This window comes from Paroedura picta, chromosome 7 (genome assembly GCF_049243985.1).
Source record: "Paroedura picta isolate Pp20150507F chromosome 7, Ppicta_v3.0, whole genome shotgun sequence".
NCBI classification, from domain to species: Eukaryota; Metazoa; Chordata; class Lepidosauria; order Squamata; family Gekkonidae; genus Paroedura; species Paroedura picta.
Window position 1 is genome coordinate 44,412,337 of NC_135375.1, and position 25,186 is coordinate 44,437,522.

Here is a 25,186-nt window from a genome sequence, read left to right on the forward strand (position 1 = left end):
TTTTATTTACTTATAGTTCCTCACTACTATTATCTTCTCTTTCTTTCATTTTTTTAAAAATGATCTTCAACTGATATCCACTCTTTAATCTATCTTGAGCCTCAGTGAGAAAAATGGACTATTAAAAATAATAATTCTTGATCTTCAGGATGCTCCATGCAATGTTTTATGCATACAGAAAAACACACAATATTTCAAAAATTCCTGGTCCACGAGAAGTATATCTGACCTCAACCAGGGCCTTTTCAATCCTGGGCTCTACCTGGTGCAATGAGTTGACCCAGTTCCACAGGGTCTGCAAAATAGAAATCTTCTGACAGGCATTTGTTTGGGGCCAATGAACTCCAGTCAATAGTATTGCCTGGGTCTCACCTCTGTTACTCAAAATACTCTTAATTTGGGGGAATGAGCAGAGTGAAGGGGGGGGGTGTAACTGAGATTTTTCCTGTGTGTATACAGTATCCAATTTACCCTAAGTCTGCTAGAGTAGCCAAAAGGAAATGGAGAAAGGAATTTGTCTATTTGGTTCTAGCAACTCCAGACAAGATGAAGATGTGGCCTGGATTCCTAGTTCAAGAAATAAATCCAATGACTGTCCATATCAAGCAACTGACAGTCTGATCTAACACCTCTGTGCGAATGCTCCTTGAAATATGGAAACCTTGAAATTCCGAATTTCTGAAATTCAGAAGCAAAAACCTAGAACTATACTGACAGCACTGAAGAGCTACACTAGGTAACAGCTGCACTGATTATTTTAATAGTTTTAATTAGTATGCTTCTAAGGAAGCTGTTTGTAATGCACTGTATAGAGGAGGAGGCCACTGCCTATGTTCCCTGGTCTTAAGTGTACTTCCCAACTCATTTTGATTGTTCAAGCATCAAAGTTTGCAATTTAAAAAGAAAGGAATATTTTTGCCTTCTGTATTCCTTTCTTTTTAAATTGCAAACTTTGTATTCTGTATGTGCGTGTGTTCATGCGCGTGTGTTTCACAGAAAGTACTGAAGTCTGGGTACATATGCTGTGCAAGTAATAAAAGGTTACCAGCTCTGGGTTGGAAAATACCTGGAAACTTTAGGGGAGCCCTCAGACAGGAATAGCTTAATAAGGAATCAGCTCTCCACCTCAAACTTCCTGTTGGTTTCAGAAGCTTGCTGGGTGGAAGAGGAGCGAGCCTCTGAGCATGCCCTACTGCAAATGTCTTGCCCTGGCCTCCTGGAATCTTTTAACTCAGAGGACATGGGGGGAGTTGGGGGAGCCTCTGTGTACCTTCTGGAGTTGGGGGGCTGCAGAAAGCCCGTAAAGGGCCCACTGCCAGCCCTCTGGGATCCAGGGTGCCAAGGAAATGCCCCTGCCCTGGGAATGTTTACTGATGAGTAAGTGATGGCCCTCATCCAGGAATGGCCCACCCTGGTAGCTTAGCCCCAATCAGGAGGCAGCCTTCAGCCAGGATGAGTTTAACAAGGGAAAAGCTCTCCACCGCCAATATCCTGCCAGTTTTATGTTTGCTGGGTGGAAGAGGAGCCAGCCTCAGAACATGCCTTACTGCCAGTAAGTTGCCCTGGCCTTCTGGCGTCTTTCAATTCAGAGCATAGAGGGAGCTGGGGCAGCCCCTGCCTGCCTTCTGGAGGTGGGGGGGGGGCTGAAGGAGGCCCAGAAATGATGCCATGCTGGCCCTCTAGAACCAAGGGTGCTCTGGAAAAGCCTCTGCCCTGAAAATATTCACTCATGAGTAGTCATGTGAGGTTTTTAATTTGCAATCTGAAAAGGGAGTAGTGCTTTGGGGATAGACATCACAGGCAATTGCAGCAGGGAAAATAATGCTGATGTGAGTGGGACTGGGAAGATGTAAACTTTCCCTTTCCATATGGATACCACCTTGGACTTACTGCAATCTTTCCAAGAGCATCAGAAAAAATCAAACTTGAGAGCAATGGCATGGAAGATGGGGAAACTAGAGGGGGCACAGATGCACCATGAGACCATAGGGGCATGTGAAGAGAGGAGACACTGTTCTCCATTAGAAGCTTCCCAGTAGCATCTTCCCAGTAGAAGAAGAGTTGGTTTTTATACCCTGCTTTTCACTGCTCAAAAGAGTCTCAGAGTAACTTAGAATCACCTTCCCTTTCTCTCCCTACAACAGATACACTGTGAGATAGGTGAGGCTGAAAGAGCTCTGAGAAATTGCGCTGTGAGAACAGTTTATAACAGGACTGTGACTATCCCAACATCACCCAGCATGTGGAGGAGTAGGGAATCAAATCCAGCTCACTGCATTAGAAGCTGCTGCTCTTAACCACTACACCAAGCTGTACAAATTGCCATTGCCTTAAAGAGATGTAGGTAGAGCACAGGGAGAAGAAGCTTTTAAAATTAATACCTTCTGGCCAATGGCTTATCAGAGCAATCCAAAGATGGCGACACTCAGGTATTTCCTACATGGAGAGGTGATTGTGTGGTTAATAAGGTTTGCAATTTAAGAAGAAAAGAATACTTCTGCCTTCTGTGTGTGCGTGTGCGCAGGCATGTGTGTAGTACTACAAAGCCCTGTCCTCATCCCAAGCTTCCCTTTCCTTCAGGGGAACTGATCTCTTAAATCTGGAGAAGAGTTTTCATTCTGGGGGTTCTCCAGGTTCCACCGGAGGCTGGCATCCCTGAACAGTGTCAGGGATACCAGTCTCCAGCTGGGACCTGAACATCCCACTTCTGGGGGTTCTTGAAGCCTGAAGAATGTTTCAGGGGTTTCTCAATAATAAAAATGTTGAGAAAAGTTGGCATAGAGGCAATAATTGAGAAACGCACTGTAAGTTGTTTGCCAACCAATGTTTTTTGAAACATACAAAAGTTTTTATTTACTTTGATATTGAACTGAACAATGTATAAACTGAAAGGTTTTCAGTTCTTCAAGCAAATTTTGCTATCAATTAATTGTTTTAATTAAAGGAAACTGTGACAAGTTTATGAATTATTTGATGTTTATTGCTTTTAGCAATTACTGTCACACAGCATTTCTTTCGGTTTCCCACCTGGAGCCTGGCATTGCAGAGTTTCCCCCTCCAAAACAGCTATATTTCATTTGGGAGCTGATATCGATAGTCTGCAGATGCCTTACAATTCCAGGAGATTTCTAGACTACATCCTGAGGTTGGTAACTCCTGGATTAGGAATGTTCCTTGCAGTTTGGAGGCGGGACCTGAAGGGCTGCCCACCAGCCCCATGGGACTCAGCTTGGCCTCTGAATTCTGCTTGCCTGCCTGACTTCCTGCTTTCTCTCTCCCTTGATTTACACTTTTGCCAAGTTTCCAGGAAGGCCACAGTGCAGGTGGGGATCCTAGCACCTGTGTGAAAAGGGCTGATGGCAAAAGAGTTAAGTATCCAGTAGCACCTGAAAGACTAACAACATTTGTGGTAAGGAATGAGCTTTTGTGAATCACTGCTCACTTTTTCAGATACATTCTTCAGATGGGGCCAGTCCTTCTGTGGCTGTGCATCATGAAATTGACTTTTGTAGCTATTACATTCAGCCTCCTTCTTTCTCTCTTTCTCAAAACAATGGACCCCAGAGTTAGCCAATACATTTCTGATAGTGGATTTAAGAAACAAACTAAAGTGGCATTTCTTCATGGGACATTTAATTAACTCATGGAATCCATTGTGAGGGTGTCTAGTTTCCTTTTCAAAATATAAGACGTGATCTTGCCAATGAGGTATTTGTGTTGTTAAAAACAGAATTCAGTATTCACAGGTGAACCTTTGATTATCTGATGCCATGGAGAACAAGCAAGCACACAAGGAAAGCATGCCTTAGTCAGAGAAGCATTTATTTATTTAAACCTTTTTGTTTCGCTTTACTACATACCCAGAGCAGTTTAGTACAAATTAGAATATGTAGAAAACCATTTAAACCAAGTTAACCACTAATCAAAACAGGACATAACAAACATGCTGTTACTCTTCAGTTCTATTTGGCATTGGCATGGATGTATGTTGACTGACAGGGGAAGCCTTCACTAGCTGAAGGGCTGATAGAGTGAGGGTTCCTTAGTCAGTCCTATCAAGGTCCTTCCCAAAGGTTCACTGACAACTCTCAATTGAGAGTCTGAACCAGACAGGTACCAGCTCTCAGACACAGTACCTAGAGATACTTCCAGACCAATGACAGCTATTTCAAGAAGCTTTGGCCTCTCTGGCAAGACCAACAGATGTTCACTTGTGTGGTGGAATATTCTGAAACCAGATATGTGAGCTTGCTGAAACTTCAGGAAATTGAAATATTCTTAAACACTTGTTTAAACAAAGTTTACAGCAGCTGCCGCACAAGTGGTTGCTGTAACAGATTCCCATGCCAAGCTCCATCTTTAGTGTAGAGCCACCCAGGACTCCAGCAAGACAGTAGAGTCCATTATGAAAGTGGAGAATGGTGAAAAGAGATCAAATGAACAGAGTAGAAGATTCTGCCAGACAAGCAAACTGTCATATAGTAAGACAATTTCCATCTAACATTTAATATTGCCAGAAAATAAAAATAGACTATTTAGAATGGCAGAGAATGTGCTGTGAGAACTAGAAAAGGACCACAGCATAAACACAGTAGAATCTGTTCCTCAAAGTTTGACTCTATGGAAAGTAGGGAAAACTGAGTTTTCAAAGAAAGAGGAGGCAAAGATTGTGCCCTGTCCTGGTTAGCCCAGGCTAGCCCAATCTTGTAATATCTTGGAAGCTAAGCAGGCTCAGCCCTCGATAGTATTTGGATGCAAGGAATACCAGGGTCCTTATGCAGAGCATCTTAGCCCTTCCTGGTAATTAACCCTCCACCCACCTTCTCTCTACCTGTATGATGAAGCTTCTGTGTGTGTCAGTGTATTTGAATACGTATATATGCACATGAAAGCTTATACCCAGAATTAAACTATGTTGCTCTGAAAGGGGCCTTTATTCTGTTGCTTCAGACCAACAGAGATACCCACCTGAAGCTCAGAAAAGAAATATTTCTACAAGGTAATTTGAGTATTCTATGAATTTCAATATTCAGTGAAATCTCAAAGCACTAAACTCCTCAGCAGGAAAAACTCTACAGGGAATAGGCCCCCTTTGATAGCTGCTTTAAATAAACATTTGCAGAATCAAGCTGTGCAAAAATAATGTAAGTCACAATTAACAATATTTTCTTTATATATTTAAGGAAGAGGGTAAAAGCCAGAATGGCTCGGAATGGCCCAGAACAGGCATTAAACAAACAAGACTACCACAAAAAGAGATGGGGGCTCAAGTTTGACCTGGCTAGCCTCTTTTTGAGACCTTAATCACAACCTGGTAATCCATGCATTGGGCCCAGACCCTGCCCATCCTGATTTTCTTTCTACTTTTCTTCTCTATATCTTGATTTTATTGTGATGATGGCTCTCTCCCTCCATTCCCCCCCTACTCTTTGACTTAAGCATTTTTGGATATTGGCTGAGTGCTTCTCTCAGGCCCATTATGCACGGCCGCCGAAAGGGCGATTTCGGGTCACATGGAAAACGTGGAGGGGGAAGATGCGAAGCACACCAGTTATGCACGGGACGGGGCGCGACGGCGGCAAAACCCAGAGTAACAGATTATGCACGTGGCGATCCCGGCACCGCTTCTGGTTGCGCCCCGGTCACCTGGAAGCTGTGCTTTCTTCCGTGTTTCGCTAACGCAGCTTTTTCGGCGGCATGCACCGAAGCTGCGGCCGGTTGCAGCCGGTACCGTGCATTATCCGTGATTTTAGTCGCCGCCATTCCACCCCGAATGTGCGTTATTCCCCCCATGCATAATGGGTCTCAGGAAAGACAAGCATGGACTGGATCTTGCAATGTACTGCTTCAGCGTGTTTTGTCAGCTGGACTGGCCAATTCAAGAAGGGAGTGGATTGCTGATTCCTCTGTTATCAAGTGCCTGTGCTTTGTTTGTTTTGCCAGAGATCTCCAGTTCAGATTAATTGTTCTCATGATACTTCTATGTGATGTTTTGAATGTCATAAAGTCCAACAAGATAGTAACTCTACCATAGGCCTAGCTTTTAGAGGAGAGAGGGAGGGAGGAAGTCATTTGTTTTTGTTTTTTTTCACTGCAAATCTAGACTTGGGACTAGAATTTTTCAGTGAACACCAAGTTTAAAGTTTCTCCAGTTTTTTTCCTTTTCTTTTTTCTTATTTGGCTAGTCCAGGTGGATTTTGGGATCTGATTGACTTTAGCACCAGAGTAGAATATTGGGTGGGTCTTGAAGATATGAGAAGACAGGGATAATAATTGTGGATTACTTGGAGAGCTGCCGAAGAAGCTGAAGAATCAAAGAGGACCAGTGAAATTGATTATCCATCATACAGAATTTTACTAACTAGAAGAAGATGATTTAAAGAAATGACAACCCTTACACAGGAACTGGCTAATATTTATAGGGATAAGTTTCATGAATTTATCCCCCCCCTCCCACATTCTTAGAACTCTGATTAATCCTAATAAGCTATATGCTTTTAGTTTGTGGGTTATTGATTGTCAGAAATCATAAGTTGCTTTCCTTTATTCCTTGGGCTTTGTTTTAATTAAGTGTGCTTATAATGAAAATTAATTTGGATGTTATTATATGCCCACAATTAATTTTTAACTGATGGTTTAAATGAATTTGTCAAGTTGATTAATTATATTTTAAACTGTGACTTAGCAATATTTTAAAACAGAGCTTAAATAAATCAATTAATTCTGGACTGATCTAATATTTTAAATTTATATATGAATTTTATAAGCTTATGTCTGTCAAGTGAAAGCATTTAAAAAAATCTCCCAAACAAAAAAGCTTGGCAGACATAAGAGCTTACTGGAGAAGAAAGAAGGATATGTCCCATAAAACAAGACTAAAGGAAACAGGAGGATGAGAAGAACAAATAGACATGTCACAGATTATGTGATGCATGGGTAAACATACTAAGGAACTTAAAGGCAAAATTGAAGGCATGAGAAAAGAAATAGTTGATGTAAAGAAAGAAGTGGTAGACACTAAGGAACAGCTATCAACCAGAATTGATTATCTTAAGAAACCTATGGAAGTAAATACAAGACAAATAGATGCTCGGGCCAAGATACAACAATCACAGCATGATGTTAAAAAGCTAAAGGAGTGATGAGACTTAGCTGAATACAGACTGGAATTCTTAGAAAGTCAGGGCAGAATACAGAATTTGAGGGTGAAAGAATTCAGTAAAGATAATTTGACCCAAAAGGTTAAAGATTTAGTTCAATTATTTGTCAGATAAGGAAGTCCGAATTGAAAATAGCTACAGGTTCTACTCCAGGGCATCAATATATAAGAAACAACCAAGAGATCTGCTTACAAGTTTTGATACCAAATTGGTAAGAGATCTAGTACTTAAGAAGAATTGTTCAGAACCAAGTCCAATGTCAAGAGATAAGAGTGCTTCAGGATCTCAAAGGAGATACCCTTCACAAAAGAGCCAAATTTCATTTTTTACAACAGAAGTTATACAAAAAGATATTAGATACTACTGGAAGATTCTTTTTGCTTTGGAAATTCTGCTTCCTGAAAGGGAATGAGTCATCAAGACAGTTCAACAAGCTCAAGAACTAGCAGATCAGCAAAAGCACCCTCAAGATCAGCCTCAGCTTCCTGATCAACCTTTGGACCAAAAAACACCAGGTATATTAAAATCAGGATAAAGATGGAAGGTGAGAAGATAAAAATATGGAGAGACTGAAAATCTTTTCAATAAATGTGAATGGTATAAACACACCAACAAACAAATACAAAGATTTTTAACCAACTAAAAAAGGCCGGAGTAGATAGTTGGTTTACCAGAAACATATATCAAACAAAAGCATGACAATTTTTTGAATGTAAAGGAATTTGGAAGAGTTTGTACAACTTTTGCAAAGGTTAAACAACAAGGGGTCACAGTCCATATTTCAAACCCAAATCTTAACGCAGAAGTTTGGGCCCAAGCTGTGCTGGGTCGCTTTATTATTATCATCAAATTATCCTTACCAAGTGGAACAAGCTGGACTCTAGTCAACATATACACATTAAATATTGGAAGAGAATTTTTGTTACAGAACTGTCCCAGTTATATGCTGAATTAACAAATACTGACATGATTGTGATTGATGATTTTAATGCAGTCCCAGATCCACTGATGAACAAATTGAAGAAGATAAATGGTGCCAAGATACCAAAGATGGCACTGTCAAATTTTAAGCAATCAGCCTTTGTAGATATCTGGAGAGATTTGAATCCTAATAAACATAAATATACCTTCTTTTCAGAGCAACATAATCCATACTCAAGAATTGATCAGTGCTGACTTTCCAAAAGCCTCCTATCTTTGGTGGCTAGTTCAGAAATACTATCTACCACATATACAGAGCATCTACCACATATACAGGCCTATGAAGGTGGCAAATTAATGATTTCATTTTGGATGATAAACATAGGTTGGAAAACATCAGGTAAAGCTTCAAGAATTGTTTCAAATAAATGGCACAACAGATATGAAGAGTTCAATGATCTGAGAAACAAGTAACACATTTATAAGAGGAAAATGAATTGGCTATGACCCTTGAAGAAAAAAAGAGGGAAAAATTAAAGCTATTAGGCCGATTATGCATGGGATGGGTGCACCAGGCCAGCACTCACATGTCAGTGAGGCAAATCTCTGCAGATGCATGACATTGCTGTCAGCCCAGCCCGCTCCCAGCCCTTGCCCACATTAGAGTCTCCGATGCCTCACATGAAGGGAATGCTGATTTTTCAGCATTTCCTTAATGCAGGTGCCACGGGCTGGGCCCGTATGTACAGGGAAGAGCCAAGCCAGTTAGGTCCAGCTCCTCCCCCACCTATGGTGTCCTTGAATTAACATGAAACACCCTGTTCGGCTTTGTGGCATCATAGAGCCAAACAGGGCATTTGTCAATCCCCACAATGGTGGGATACCATCGCCACACTACCCCATCCTCATGCAGAGACACTCCCCATAGAACCTTCCACGAATGTTGCTGCGCAGTGTGGAGGAACCTGTTTGCCCCAGAGTTGTGTGTGTGTATGCACAACTTCGGGGTAGACCATGTACATCAGAGAATTTTGTCCCCCATGTGTACATGAGCAGTGGCGGGGGCATGCTGCCCCACTGCATGGAACCAGCGGCAGCCGGGTGTGGCTTTCACCATGCATAATAGGCCTTAGTGAAGCATTTACAAAATCTAGAAGAACAACACCAAAAGAACCAGACGAAGCACATTTAGAGACCATTTAGAGATAGAGTAAAAAAGGAACCTTTTGGAGACTAAAGAGATGAAAAATAAATGGATTTTTTGAAGCAAAAAAATGTTGAGACTGCCAATAAGCCAGGAAAATGGCTGGCTTATAGATCTGGGGCATTCCAGGGCATTTGGGCCTGGAAAACGTTAATAAAGGGGTGAGAGTTCTACTTTTTCATTTCTAAAGTATCGTTCCCAAGTGTCTGTAAGGCATCCCACTGTTTTTTTGAGGTACTCTTCTTTGTTTAATGCCTGCTCCAGCCTGCTCCAGGCCATTCTGGCTTTTGCCCTGTCCCAATATTAAGCTATAGCTTGCATCATACCAATAGGTAATATATTCTTGAAGGTACTAGCAAACCTCATATTTATTTCCCTAGTCAGAAGCAGTGTTTAGGGGCCTAGTATTTAACAATAGTATCTACATGGGAAATCCATGATTAGATCTCAAGTCTTAAAAAAATTAAACAGTTGTTACGGGGATTCTGAGTTTGATTGGAGCTGCATCTCATTCTCCAGTGTTATTTTCCAGGTCTAAATCACCACTGCTCCAAAATTGCCTCTTGTGGCGCAGAGTGGTAAGGCAGCCGTCTGAAAGCTTTGCCCATAAGGCTGGGAGTTCAATCCCAGCAGCCGGCTCAAGGTTGACTCAGCCTTCCATCCTTCCGAGGTCGGTAAAATGAGTACCCAGCTTGCTGGGGGGTAAACGGTCATGACTGGGGAAGGCACTGGCAAACCACCCCGTATTGAGTCTGCCATGAAAACGCTAGAGGGCGTCACCCCAAGGGTCAGACATGACTCGGTGCTTGCACAGGGGATACCTTTACCTTTACCTTTAAGCAGCAGCAGATAGTAATAATGCTGTTATTATAAAAAATGCTACCTTTGATTCTTGAATCTAAAGGACACACAACAGGATGAATTTAGTGTAACAATATTATTTTCAGCCCCTTGTTAAAAATCCACTGCACATCAAAATTAGCAAATTGGGAAACAATCCTGCCCCCTGCTGAACTGGACTTTATTCTTTTTGGGAGGTTTTTATATAAGAACCATCTAAAAATGATCCCCCTCCTTGCAGCCTGAAGTGATACAGTCCGTTCTATACTCCAGGAGTCTCACTATCTTATCCCCACCTCATTTTTTGGCATGTATAGACTTGGCCTCATTGCAGCAGCTTAAGAGAGATTCCTTACCAACATTACCTCCCCTACAGTAATCAGAAATCTCCAGGGCAGCAAAAACAAGCCAGCAAACAAAAATCGTGGCCGCAAAACCAATATGTTGTTTGCCTCCTTGGAAAAGAACTACACACCTCAGGAAACACTGCTGCCTTTTTTCCCTTCTTCAAACAAAAAAAGTGTACTGTCAACAACAGGTACCTTGGCCTAAAGGCATTTATGAGTCAGAAGAGAAGGTTGGCTCGGAAACAGAATATGAAGACAGAACACAAACATTCATCAAGCTACTCTTTTGCAGTTAGGGCAGTTGTTTTCCAGAACCCACAGAAATAATCAGTTATATGGAAGATAAGAAAGACCCACACTTCATTGCAAGAAAGAACAAAAGGGAAAATAGTTGCCTTGTACCATGAAAGACATGGCCCTGCTGCTCTTAAAAACTGTCTACTATCTTCTCACACCTGTAGATTGGCTATTTTTGAAGATACTTTACAGTCTTACTAATAGAGTTTAACATGAACTGAAGTCTAGAAGTTGTGTTCAGTGCCACGCTTAACCTGAAGGCTCTAATAAATAAAGAGTTTCTCTAGGCATATGCCTATTCTTACCATAAACAACTTTTCAGGCATCAGAAGCAAGATTTTCAATTCTGTATAATTAAAGTACCCTGTTGGTAACATATGCATGTAGGTACATGCATCCAAGTGCCTTACTTCAGTCTGTGTCAATGGCATTATCATGATAAGTAAACACTTAATACAAGTAATACAAGTAACTCCTATATTGCTGTTCCTCACCTCTTAGATATAGGAGATGTCTTAAGCTTATTATGCACATGTTGGATAATGCACTTTAGAAGTAGATTATTCTGTTCCAAATAAGAAAATCCAGCTACAAAAGCACATTGAGAATGCATTATCCAATGTGTGCATAATGGACCCGGTATATAACAGGCACCACTTATTTTAAATGAATGTAACTGGAATATTACTTTTATTATTATTGATGTAGAACACATCTACTGGTAATGGAAATGATAACACACGTGACATCCCTTGACCTGCCCCAGAGAGCACACCAGTAGACGGCAGCTGGGGAAGCCTGGCGTCAAGCCACGCTCATTGTGCTGCCACCACTGCCCATCTCAGCTGTCAGGAGTGTGGGAACGGCCTCAGAATATGGGTGTGTGAGGTGGCACAGCTGGTGAGGCCTGGCACTGAGCCTGACTCATTGCACCGCTGCTGCCCATCTTCTGAGGCTGTTCCTGCCCTCAGGAGAGCAGAAACAGCCTTGGAAGATGGGTGGCTGGAGATGCCTGGTGCTGAGCCCAGCTTGTTGCACCACCCCCGCCCCCCACTGCTGCCTGTCTTCCATGGCCAGTCCCACCCTCAGGAGAGTGGGGATGACCTCAGAAGACACAGTGACGCAGCCAGTGGGGCTTGGCACCAGTCCTCACCAGCCACCACCTCGGCTATTATGTGGAATGTGTTCCACATAATGGCTGAAAAGAGTTGGAAGGGGCCATACAGGCCATTAGTATAAATAACGTTATACTTCAGGGTTTAGTATCTCACTCTGGATAGGATGCTGAATCCTGAGGAATAATTTATTCTAACAACCACTACTAAAAAGAACACATCATCTGTGGTGTTAGCATATATTCATAAAAATAGGGCACTAGGTACTGCTCATTCTGCAGTTTCACAGAAATGTATTGTGACTAGGGTTGCCAGATGGCTGCAGAAAGCCTGGTCCCTGAAATTAAAGTACCCTATTGGTAACATGGCCTCGCATGGCCTGGTAACTGGTAGGAGACGGGTGGGAGACAGTTACATACATGAGGGGGCAGTGATCTTTGTTGTCTCATGATGATGTTACTTGTGGCTTATCCCAGAAGCAACAACATTGCACCAGTGTGATGTTCTAGTATTTGTTTCCAAAATCTCTGGATTTTCTGGCCAAGTACCGGAGAATCTCCCTGGTGAGATGCCAGTGCTTCTGATTTCTATCCCCCTTTTGCTGTCCTGCTTCTACTCATTGACAAAATGAACATCTGGGAGCATCAGCAACAATGACCAGGAATTTACTCACCTTTAGTTGACACCTGGTAAGCCTAGCTTTAACCTATTATAAGAAATTGTGTTTTACATATCTTTAACAAAAGTAACAATAAAGTTGTTCCAAGCATGTCCTTATTTTCATTTGTAAAATATCAGATAGAAATTAGGCATTCCTTGGTGTTTGGGACTGCAACATGTGAAATTAGGTCCAATATCCTAGGCTGTTCCATGTACCCTGTTTGTATGTCCATATTATTGAAGTGGTGAAGAGCTCCATTATGGGGAAGCATTCATTGGCTGTTGTACCCCACTGGCAACAAAGACCTAGAAGATAAGATTTTCTGATTAGAGCAAATATTAATGATTCAGTTCTGAATCCTTAAGACTCGCTATAGAGATATACTGAAGAAATACAGTGAAGCAATTTTATTCCTCTCCTGTTTCGACATACAACTAATATAACAATAACAAAAAGATTACCATCACTTATATGTTGCCGTCCTCTCCAAATCCCTTCTTCTGTTGCCTGTGCAGCAATGTTCCATGTGGTTTTCAATTCGTAATTATTCTTGTTAATTTTTGTTTATGAATCTCTTGCCAGGCCTCCCTCAGTCATGTTTGTCTCAGTTTAACTTGGCAAGGTCCAGATTCACCACAAATATTAAAGTGCATTTATACATGCCCATCACAAATCACAATTGCTGCTGGCTTCAATATGCTGCAAGAGACAGAAATTAAGATGAAATGAAGTCAGACAGACAGAATGGACTGTTAGGAAACCACAGCTTCGGTTCACTGATCTTTTACAGCACAAGTTGCCATAACCTCCCAAGAAGTTATGATTAGAACACTTGTTCATGATTCACATTTTCATACTTATTTTGCCGTTTCCAAATCAGTTTTGCTAGGAAAGTTTTCTTGTTTACATGGTGGCACACCCAGAAAGAGGCTTTTATGAGCCACATTAGATTAGAGGGGTGAAGCTCATTTACTCTGTTAACTATTTAGCATCCAGTAAAATTTAACATTTATGTTGGGATGGGTGGGACCAAAAGTCTCTAGAGCATAATTGTACTTTATTTGCCCTGATAAAATAAAATATCATTATGTTCAATGTATTCTACGGATAGCTATGACCTATAAAGTCCAGGCTAGCCCAATCTCCTCAGATCTCAGAAGCGAAGCAGGGTCAGACCTGGCTAGTATTTGGATGAGAAGCTTCCAAGAAATATCAGGGTCATGACACTAAGGCAAGCAAAACCATTTCTGAATGTCTCTTGGCCTGAAAACCATAAAGGGTTGCATAAGTCAGCAGTGACTTGATGGCACTTTCCACCACCACCACATTCCACTGATGATGTGCATTTTTATTTTCAAGTGCCAGTGATTCAATGCATAAGATCATTCGATCAAAGCTTTGGGGAGTCAAATGATGATTAAATGAAATATCTGCTAGATACACTGATTCTTAGAATGCAAACACAATACTGTTTTTTGCAGTGTAGCTAAGGTCAACTGTTGATATGCCCCTGTGACTGACAGGCAGGGTTCTCCCTTCCTTTCTAAGCAACCAATGAATACTGAAAAGAGACTTGAAAACAGGAGTTTAAAAAAATGACAGAATAGGTTAGCAGCAGAGAGGGAAGCTAACAGATTAAGGCAGGCTTTCTCAAAATGGGTTTCATGAAACTCTGGGGTTTCTCGATGACCCCAGAAGGCTTTCTCTGATTGGGTGGGAGTTAATTAATTTTAATTATATTTTTGATTTAAAAATTATTGGATGATATGACCATTTAAGACTGTGTCCACCCACCTCCAAAACGGCCAATGATGTAACTGGAGGGCGTTTAAAAGGGTAGGGCTAGCCAAGGCTTATTGCACGTTGTAACAACTGGAGACCAGAGAGGTAAGTACTGTTATTCTAACATAAGTGCATTGAGCCGGTGACAGGGGGCAACAGAGTGGCAGATGCCTGCCCCAGCCCTGTTCCCAGCCCAGCAGGATAGGCCACTGAGCCATTTCTGGTGTTGGAGGGGGACAGAGGGGTGATGAAACATGATGTCATATCTGTTAGAAGTGTCTGGGCGATGCCACTTTTGGTGACATGTGATTTCCAGGAGTGTGGTAGGTCAGTCTACTGACATCAACTCTGGAGTTTCTCAAAGCCAGAAAAATGTTTCAGGAGTTTCTGAATGGTAAAAAGTTTAAGAAAGGTGGGTTAAGGACTGAGATGTAAAGGGTTTTTCGGGAAACTATATAGAAGAGCTGCTTGGAACAATCCGAAAATAGTAAATTTATAACTAAAGGATCCCAGTTGTAGGTTTAGGACCTCAGTGCAAAAATTCAATGGAAATGAAACATTGTTCCTTACTTTACTTTCCTCAGTGTTTTGTTCTTATAAAAAAATGTTCTTGATTACCTCTGTAGGCTGCATGTCTAAGGTGAATAAGTATACAGAGAGAGAGAGAGAGAGAGATGAGTTAATATCTCCGTTTACATACAGACATTCTAGGATATGAATGAATGGTGATGGTGAGTAATTGGAACAGTGTTTGAGCCCCAACCCTAATAGCTCTGTGTGAATGAGGGCTGATTATAAAGGGGACTGGGCTGCCCTGTCTGTGGATGTTTCTGGGAGTTTGAGAGAGGACTTGAGGTGTGAGATCATAGAATCATAGAATCATAGAGGGACCATACAGGCCATCTAGTCCAACCCCCTGCTCAACGCAGGATCAGCCCAAAGCATGCTAAAGCATCCAAGAAAAGTGTGTATCCAACCTTTGCTTGAAGAGTCCCAGTGAGGGGGAGCTCACCACCTCCTTAGGCAGCCTATTCCACTGCTGAACTACTCTGACTGTGAAATTTTTTCCCCTGATATCTAGCCTATATCATTGTACTTGTCGTTTAAACCCATTACTGTGTGTCCTTTCCTCTGCAGCCAATGGGAACAACATCCTGCCCTCCTCCAAATGACAACCTTTCAAATACTTAAAGAGGGCTATCATGACCCCTCTCAATCTCTTTTTCTCCAGGCTGAACATTCCCAAGTACCTCAACTTATCTTCATAGGGCTTGATCCCTTGGCCCCAGATCATCCTCGTTGCTCTCCTCTGTATCCTTTCAATTTTATCTACGTCCTTCTTGAAGTGAGACCTCCAGAACTGCCTACAGTACTCCAGGTGTGATCTGACCAGTGCCGTATACAATGGGATTATGACATCTTGTGATTTTGATGTGATGCCCCTGTTGATACAGCCCAAAATGGCATTCGCCTTTTTTACCGCTGCATCAGACTGCCTGCTCATATTTAGTTTATAATCCACAAGTACCCCAAGGTCTCGTTCACACACAGTGTTACCTAGAAGCGTATCCCCCATCCAGTAGGCACGCTTTTCATTTTCCCCTCAAGAATGTCAAATTTAAATAAAATAAATATATATTAGCTATTGAGCATTTACAAAGAAGCTCGGATTGACCATGCCTCCCCCATTAATGTGCACAGGGGCATATTTCCATTTGCCAGCATGTACAGAGTGAAATGGCTTTCCTTTTTCTGGCATCAAACAATTTGTTATCTCTCAGCTGCCCACTTCTAAAACTGAGGAAATCTGCACAATGTTGTTATGAGAGTGAGCCAATAAACCACTTCCTAAATTATAATATTGTAAATTATTTTTAAAAGGCCATGCAATGCCAACCAAAATAACAGAAAAGTGCTTGAAAGCTCTCGTGTTCTCCTGAAATCTCTGTCAGGCCAGCTGGGGAAAGAGGAGAGGAAGACTTTGCAAGCACTGGCCTTAAGGCTTTCTCTCTTTATCCTCTGTAGTTGTCAAGTAGATTTGAATAAAATACTGCTGGGTAAAGCTGGAATCAGGTTGTAACTTACAATAATAGAACACTTGATGAAATTTAGCAATTATCAGTAACATATTACTCCTGAAGATATATTATCTTTGTGCTATTGAAAAGGATAACTACAGAAAAGACTTTGATGTCCCTTGACATTAAAAAAGCTCCATAAAAAACTATGAAATAAATTGTGAGGTGAGTAATACAGAAGTTCCATGAGAAGGTGTATTAAACTGGACAAGCAAGAAGAAAAAGTGCTCATTTTCTGCAAGGGCTACCTTTAAACTGAACAACAAACACAGTTGCCCCAACAAGCTGAATTTGAGGCTTTATCAGCCATTGATCACAGTACCATCATGACATCGTTAGGATTCTTTTAGTGCCACCCACCTTCTAATATGACATTTGGCATGCCTTACTGTTTCCGCATGTGCAGTGGTGCCAGGAGTTTAAAATTTGGTATCAAATTTGTACATAACCACTGAGCAATCCAATGAATATTTGCAATCACTATGTTGCCAAAGGAAAGTTCTTGGTTAAATGGCCCTGCCTGCAGACAGATGAAAAGTTAGCTGGGAGGGCATTAAAAAAAACCCAAAAAACAAAACACAGAATTAACATGTAGTATTAACTGTACATTCCTCTTTTTTAAAAGATGAATGTACTTATTCACATATATGCACTTATTCAGTATTCTGGAAAAATAAACATGCATGGAAGAGATAGTCAAACTCCTTTCTGAATCTCCCTTTTCCCTCTATGCAGATTTGGACAGGACTATTAGCCAAAATCTTTTAAATTAGTTATTTAGTTAGTTGACAAGATTTCTAGAAAGACTTTCCACTTCTTTTACCAAAACAATGTAAAGAACAATTTCATAAACCATCTTAAATATTACATGGGATAGTAAAGGGGCTGGCCTCTCTGCCAGTGATGAGATGGGTAACAAGTAAGGGCCCTGCTTATTTGAAGGACTGCTAAGATTGCAGGAAAAAAAGTAACTTTATAAATAAAAAGAGTTCCCCACTGAGAAAACCTGGTCTGATGGAGATGGAATATGCTCCAAGAGTGCAGATTTTCATCAGTTAAAGAGGATGAAGCAGCCTGCTCAAGTCCCCTGAAACATATTGAACCCTGAAAAGGCATATTTTGACCTGGGGAAGATTCTGAAGCTGTTCTCTCCAGCAGTTTTTCAGAGATACCTAATGTGTTCTATTTTGTTTTTAAACATACATTTCTTTTAACAATTCAGCGATTTTTTGTGACATGCCACAATGTATGTTCAATGTATCACAAAAAAAAAACAAAAAAAACAAATGCAGTTTTAAAAATACAACTAGGAATATAAGCATACTAATGGAGTTGTAAAACTAAGCAAGGCCCTTTACAGGCCTGTTGGGGCCACCTGCAACTTGCTGCAACCACCTGCAACTTGCTGCTGCACAAGCTGGATGACACACCCAGACCTGGCAGCTTCTTGCTCAACATTGCATGACAGTCAATGTGGTGCAGTGAGACAAAATTTGAACCCAGGGACATCTTTAAGACCAATAATGTTTAATTCTGGGTATAAGCTTTTGTGTGCAAACACACCTCTTCAAATACGTTGGAAGAGACTTTCTCAAACATTATATATAGGTGGAAGGGTTAGTTGTCATGAAGAGCTAATTAGAGTCCAGATGCTTAATTAACTTAATAATTGGACTGTGCAATTATTTTTTAAGTAATATTTTTGGATTCCGGTCTATTGGTCCTGAGAAAAATTCTGGATTCGGATAGTCCTACTTAAAAATGCTTGTATTCTAGGTCTGGCTTGGCTTCTCCTGCATCCTGGGTGTAAACTGCACGGAGCTTTTATTCCAATCCCAGGCCAATTCAGTCCCTGTCGTCTACACAGAATGCGATTTCCGTTTGGATTTTGGGCGATTTAAATTTTACTTCTGCAGCAAGAAGGATTGATCCGGAGTGACCCTACCTTTATTGTGCGATATCTTAGAGTGCTTTTAATGCTCAATATTTTTCAAATCTGGATTGGGAAAGAAAGCTCCGTGGTAGAGAACCTCTGATAGGCCACACCTGGTCATATGACAAACTTGCCTTAAAGGAGAAGCCCCTAATTTCTCTCAACTTCTGTCGGTCCTGGATTTTTTCTTCCTTCTCTGCCTTCTTCGATCCTCTCCTCCCCCCCCCCCAAGAAAAGAAAGAGGCTCCCTGCTTGGCTCCTCTCCCCCTTCAAGAAAAGAAAGAAAGAGGCTTGGCTCCCCCCCCTTCTGAACTACCCTAACCACGTGCAGAACACTTTCCTGTTTCAATGGGGGGGGGGAGAGGAAGATCCAAGTTCAAAGCGATCTGAATTCAACAGGATTGACAATGGAATAAACAAAGTAAGTGCAGACTCTGTCCTGGTTTAAACTGAGCTGGAGGAGAAGGCAATGCAGAGCTGCACTAGCAGGGAGTGATCAGCTCCTGTGAGCACAGCAATTCTACCTGGGCTGGCCTCTCCTGCCACCCAGTTTAAATCCCAGTTGAGCTGCCCTCTCCTGCATGCTCTATGTTGTTGCGGGACAATTAGATGGTAAAAGTATGCAGATAGGGAATGACAACTTGGTGTGCTCCCCAAGTTCATTGGGAAGCAGCTATTTCTGGCTTTACTTAGCTATACCTATTGTTCTGTCACTTATGTATCTTGACTATAATTAGCCCTTCCTGGCAATCCCCATTAAAACCCCATTAAAACCCTTTACAAGTGGACATCACAGTCCAGTGATCGGCAACAATTAACTCTCCCAATCCTCCATCTTAGACAAATGAATATAGTACCTCCCGGGGGGGGGGGGTTAAAGGAGCTACATCAGTCTATTCACTCAAGAGTGGGGGAGCCCAGATCTTAATAACCATGGTCTCAACCAAAGATCTGGTAGAAGAGCTCCATCTTGCAGGCCCTGTGGAACTTTGAGAGCTCTGTCAGGGCCCTCAGCTCCTCCGGGAACTCATTTCATCAAGTTCGTTTTATATATTGTTGGTTTTATAGCTTTTATTGCAAATGCATATTGTACAGTTTTTATAACCAATTTATTTATGCATACAGTATGCATCATTGAAATACATAATGCATGAGAAACGTATGCTGCAGATTTATTGTCCATTGTAAATGAGTATGTTTCACACACACCCTTCAAATCATGGAGAAAAAGCCGTATGAAAAAATTGCCAGTTCAGTTCACACAAAGGAGAAATCAAATCAAAATGAGAATATGGGAGGAGGGACGTGGACTTAAACGGTAGAGAAACAGAATTCAAAACTATCCTTGTTACATCATGAAGAAATCTGCTTCCCTACTAGTTACATTTTGTCTATGTGTCCTTACAACACAACAAGTACTAGTTCTTTTAAATATTATGCTTTGGCTGCCATTTCTTTCATGTAAAGCAACTGTACCTAAAACATTACCTAATATCATAATTACCAGGAAGACCCCTGCAGGACCGAGAACAGAAATCCACCTAGTCCTTCAGAATTTTATTGATTTATTTAATTTGTGTACCATTCTCCCAGCAAGCTTGCTTAGACCAGTGTACAGTATAGGATATATAACTACAGTGATTAGAGCAAATAAAATTTAGATTTAAAATTAGTTTAAAATGGTTAGCACAGACTGGTTAAAATTATTAGCAGTAACAGTTCATTTTCAAATTACCTACTGATATTGTCCCAGAAGCCAGACTATGGTCTGGGGCTTCTTCCAAGAACAATAAGTAGATAGAAGTAGATGGATAGGTGGGACCATAAAAATAAGTACCGTATTTGCCGGCGTATAAGACGACTGGACATATAAGACGACCCCCCAATATTTCCACTCAAAATATAGAGTTTGTTACATTACATTACAGTACAATGGGCAGCTATGTCTATCCCAACTGAAGTGCACCCAGCGTATAGGACAACCCCCCCCCCCACTTGGAGGCATGTTATTCAGGGGGGAAAAGTAGTCTTATACACCAGCAAATACTGTAGATGTTAACTTTGGTCCCAATCAAAGGCCTGGTGGAAGACCTCCGACTTACAGGTCCTGTGGAAGTGTGCCAGCTCTGGCAGGGCCCAGATGTGTTCCAGGAGCTCAATCTACCAAGTAGGGGCCAGGATGGAAAATGTTCTGGCCATGGTTGAGGCCAGACAAACCTCTTTGCAGCCATGGACCACCAGCTAGTTGGTATTAGTAGAACAGAGCTTTCTGTGGGGGGTTTAGATAGACAGTCTCTCAGATACACAGGGCCCGGACCATGGATGGCCTTATGGGTAAGCACCCAAACTTTAAACTTGACCCAGAATTTAACTGGGAACCAGTGCAGCTGTTGAAGCACAGGTTGAATGTGTGCTCTCCAGGTGTACCATGAGGACACCGTGTTCTGGAGTTTTGTGTGGGAAGGAATTAATATCTTTTCAGCTTCGCTACCTTAGCAATTTCTCCCAAAAAGTTTAATCAAAGTGAATAGGCTTGTCTCAGTGGAGAACTGTCAAGGGTTGTGGTTAGAGTGTAAAATGTAGTGTTTGTATTAACAATGATTAAGATGGGGGCAGAAGAGGCAGCCAGGGTCATTCTGGGTAAACCCATAGGCTTTCCTGGATGTGTGCAAAAACATTAAAGTGCCACATTATTTAGAAGATGTAATGGCAAGTGTTTTTCCCCAGTCAGTTACAATTACACTAATAAGATAATAATGTGTGCAGATGCTTTTGTTTGTACATTAAACACCTGCCCTGTCTTTATATGTAGAATATGCATGTGGGCTTTTGAAGCAGGAATATGAACCAGAACTTTTGATATTTCTTTTCCCAACCTTTGCAACTGTTAATTGATGTTTCCAACCTTTGCAACTGGTCAATTGAAATCATTCTTGTTATTAACTATCCATCCATCCATCCATCTATGCTTCCTTGGATGGCCAAGTTGGCTAAATCTTTTGAAAAGTTAAAGCTGGCAACTGGAGGAATGGGCAAGACAAATCTTTCTACAAACTTGAAAAGGACCCTGAGTTTGCAGAAAAATATGAAATTTGAGGAGAATACACTTGGGAGTTTTAAAAAACCTGGAAATGATAAAAAGAGCTCCTGTAACTTTCAATAAGAATTCTGATAGTGGCTGTTGCTAGGCAATCACAGCATTCCAAGCTTCAATTTCTTCAAGAAAGGGGAGGGGAGGGTGCCGAACCCATTCCAGACCTATTTTGGCCTTTGAGGGATACCTTATTGGAGCCAGGCTGGGATGGACATTGGATTTCAATGCATCCATCAGGTTTAAATTTTAAAACAACATTTGAAAATATTTAAAATTTCAAAGCTGAATGAGAGTATGAGGCTTAGTGGTAGAACATGTATTTTGCATGCAAAAGGATCCAGGTTCAGTCCCCGGCATCTCCAGCTGATGGATATCAAGTATTTGGAGGAACTTTCTTTGTCCAAGACTCTGGAGAGATTGTTCTGGACAAAGTGCATCTACTGAGTTATGAGCTATATGAATCAATAGCAGCCATATATGTTTAAAGTTTTACTTTGTAGTGAATTTTAAATCTGTGCTAAATTTCACCAGGTTTAGTAAATCAGTATTCAGGCATCATGATCACATTCCCTTGTAAGAGTTCTAGAAGCTCTGAAATCAGTTTAAGTGAAGATATTGGGTTGATAGACCAACTGCTTCTGCAGGACAAATACACAGAATCTGTATTCCCAACTAGGCTCCTGGTTCACCTCTTAGATCCAGTAGCGTATAGTGTACATAGTAACCTGACTTCTCAGGAAGAAGAGTTGGATTCAGCACCTGCTTTTCCAGTAAGCTTCAGTAAGTCTGTAGCTTTTTAAAAGCACACCACATAAGTGGGTCCAGCCATTCCATGCAATCTGTTGAATCACTGAAAATATTTCATAATTATCACTAGGAAGTAACCTCAATTTTAGCAGCAGAATCAGAATACCTTTATTGGCATAAAATTTAGCAGCAGTTAGCTATGGTATTTCTTTCATCATTACAAATCTGGAACCATGAACAGTAAATTGATCTGTATTATGTTTTATTCCTTGAGAAGTATTGTCTGATATGTTGGTAAAGATTCTTTAATCAAAACAATTTGAATGCAATAGTCAATATTTAGTGCTTTCAAGATCTAAAACATCTTGAGATTTCACTAACTGGTTTTCATAGATGCATCCTACAATATATAGGAAGACATTCCTGCTTAGCTTTGGGAAAATTTAGATCATATATTCAAATATAAAGTTATTGACTTCATTATTCCCAAAAAACTCTGTTCTGAAGAAATAGCTCCACTGACTCAAAGCCACAATGACTGTATTCATTAAACTAATTTACATTACTTATTAACAGCCAGCATATTTTTACAAACCTCTTTGCATTTTATCTGTGGCACAATGTAACCGGAAACTGTAAAGAGCACTATTCGGTCTCAGATTAAAAATCATCTAAATCATTGACACAAGATATTCCTGCAAACCTTTATGAAATAAAACGGCTAATAAATTACTTTCTACTCCAGATTAGAGAAAACAAGTGGGAATCTGCATACATTCAGGGGGGCATTCCCTTCCTCCACCAACCTTTTCTATATTCCTTCCATGAAAACATGTCTTTACAAACCTGTTAAGTACACATTTTGAGTCCTTTAGTGTTGATCAGACTGGGTGATAGGCTCACATCTGATCATCACACTTGAACATAATGAGTTCAACATGTTTGATGTGAAATTCATGCCACCCCTAATTTAAATGCTCTCTGACAAGGAATGCTACATGAAAATGTAACCTCCTGGCCATTGTGTCTCCTTGCTCAATCAGGTCTTGTTCTAGCTATAAATAAATATAAGCAATGTTGTAAATTAATTCCAAATTGGCTTCATGGCAGTGGTTAGCAATGATCATGGCTGTAGGGAAAGGTTATTGTATTTTATATACATTTGTTACCCTCTATCAACACATCTATGATGCTTTTTCTACTCAGTAGAGTATTTGAACTGACTGTAATTATTGCACTGACTGATAATTTTTCAACTTTATTAGAGAAAGAATTCATTATGCATCATAACTGTTTAATAATGCAAATATGCCAAAAGGATAAATAAATGTGGCTTTATTACCTGGCAAAATGCATATAATGAAGAGTACTCAAATACTCCTGATAGATAACTTATATCATCCTGTTTAATGACATATAAAATGCAATAAAGCTGTCAAGGAACCCCAAACCCCAAAGCAAAGTATAACTTGGCCAAAATATATATGTTTGGCATTTGGCTATTCTAATCATGTAAACTACAACTGAAATACCACCTGACATTGTCCTCCTTAAAGGTAAAGGTATCTCCTGTGCAAGCATTGAGTCATGCTTAGGGCAGGATCAGCCCTAAGCATCCTGCTTTAGGATGCTTAGGGCTGATCCTGCGTAGAGCAGGGGGTTGGAATAGATGGCCTGTATGGCCCCTTCCAACTCTATGATTCTATGAGTCTATGATTCTATGTCTGACCCTTGGGGTGACGCCCTCTAGTGTTTTCTTGACAGACTCAATACAGGGTAGTTTGCCATTCCCTTCCCCAGTCATTACCGTTTTATCCCACAGCAAGCAATTGTTCTCCATAGTAAGGTATATAATACTGGTGTGTAATGAAATGTACAATGTATTCAAAATTATCTTATATACACAAATCTGTGTCAAAATTAGAGGATCATATGTACACAAATGCACAATGTCTTTTTTATGGATCTTCTTAATTACCAACTGATGCATAGTCTGATTCTGAAGTTACATATTCTCTGTAGTGAATATTTATATAGCGCAATGTGTCAGGATCAGTGCCTGTTCTCTGCCATTATCCTCTAACAGACAAGGGTGACTCCATCTTGCCTGTGTCTTATTGTACCTTCCATTTGCATATTGTGTTTTATCCTTGTAACCCATGTCTATTCACTGTTCCCATGTACTCATGCTTTGTAGTCGCTTGCTTTGATTTGTTTACTTTGATCTCTGCCTGCTCGCTCTGCATATTGTCTCCCTTTTGAGAAACATTGTAACAGGGACCCTGTGAAAGGCTTTATCTTTCCGCTGGCGCCGGCTGGCTCAAGGACGTGCGAATTTCAACACCTCTGGCAGGAAGCTTGGGATGGCACCTGGGAGAGGGGGCACCCCACCCCTGAGAACACTCAAGTATTGGGCGGGAGAATTGTATTGATAAGTGCTTGTAGTTCTGTTGTTTGGCAGATTTGACTTCCTGAGTTATAGTGACTAGAGCTAACTTCCATTAAAGCTTTCTTTTCATAGAAGTTTTATTGTGAGTTTTGTCAGCACTTGACACAATGTTTGTGCAAATAACTGCCTAAGAAATCAACACTTTACCAAATTGCCAGCATTATTGTCATCTATGGGATATGATTACCAGCTTTCATACAGGCTTTTAAAGCAAATGGTACCTATATATAAAACTGTACACTAGATCAGGAGACAAAACACATATGTCATCTCACAATAATGGGAAGGAGACAATTTACATAGAGGCTTGGTCCTTGAATTATCATTTGATTTTGAGGAGCCTAAAGCCTAAAAACAACTTTTTTTTTAATCCAAAGAAGGTCAGGGTAGGATAAGGTTACCAATCCTGGGTTGGGAAAATTGATGAAGGAAAAGTCAGGTGAGGAGGGGGTTGGGGGAAGGGACCTCAGTAGAGTATAATGCCATAGAGACCACCTTCCAAAGCAACCATTTTTCTCCAGATAAACCAGTCTCTGTAATCTGGAGATAAGTTGTATT